This window comes from Oncorhynchus keta, unplaced genomic scaffold (genome assembly GCF_023373465.1).
Source record: "Oncorhynchus keta strain PuntledgeMale-10-30-2019 unplaced genomic scaffold, Oket_V2 Un_contig_99_pilon_pilon, whole genome shotgun sequence".
Taxonomy (NCBI): domain Eukaryota; kingdom Metazoa; phylum Chordata; class Actinopteri; order Salmoniformes; family Salmonidae; genus Oncorhynchus; species Oncorhynchus keta.
Window position 1 is genome coordinate 107501 of NW_026290752.1, and position 556 is coordinate 108056.

Below are 556 nucleotides of genomic sequence, written 5' to 3' on the forward strand. Positions count from 1 at the left end.
TATGGAGTTGTTAACATATCGTCCAATCTGGCCAGGTTACTGAGCTAACATATGGAGTTGTTTTAAGATGGTCCAATCTGGCCAGGTTACTGAGCTAACATATGGAATTGTTAACATATCGTCCAATCTGGCCAGGTTACTGAGCTAACATATGGAATTGTTTTAAGATTTTCCAATCTGGCCAGGTTACTGAGATAACATATGGAATTGTTTTAAGATGGTCCAACCTGGCCAGGTTACTGAGCTAACATGGAATTGTTTTAAGATGGTCCATCTGGCCAGGTTACTGAGCTAACATATGGAATTGTTACACATTTCCACCTCTGGCCAGGTTCCAGCTAACATGGAATTGCTTTTAAGATGGCCTCTAGAACTTTTGTGAGATCTTTTAGCTCTGCTCTTTGATTTAGACACCTTTTTGTGAGACACCTTCCACCTCTACACCTTCCACCTCTGCTCTGACACCTTCCACCTCTACCTCCACCTCTGACACCTTCCACCTCTGTAGCTCTGACACCTTCCACCTCTGTAGCTCTGACACCTTCCACCTCTGTAC

General features: G+C 43.7%; 1 long non-coding RNA gene across 2 annotated transcripts in view; it reads left to right on the plus strand.

Moving 5' to 3' along the window:
- LOC127927237 (uncharacterized) overlaps positions 1 to 190 on the plus strand; it is a 2033-nt gene extending 1843 nt beyond the window's left edge. For both annotated transcript variants that reach the window (XR_008126655.1, XR_008126654.1), the window contains exon 3: positions 1 to 190. This exon is cut by the window's left edge and continues 165 nt beyond it. This is a non-coding gene — a long non-coding RNA (uncharacterized LOC127927237).
- Positions 191 to 556: the final 366 nt, after the last annotated feature.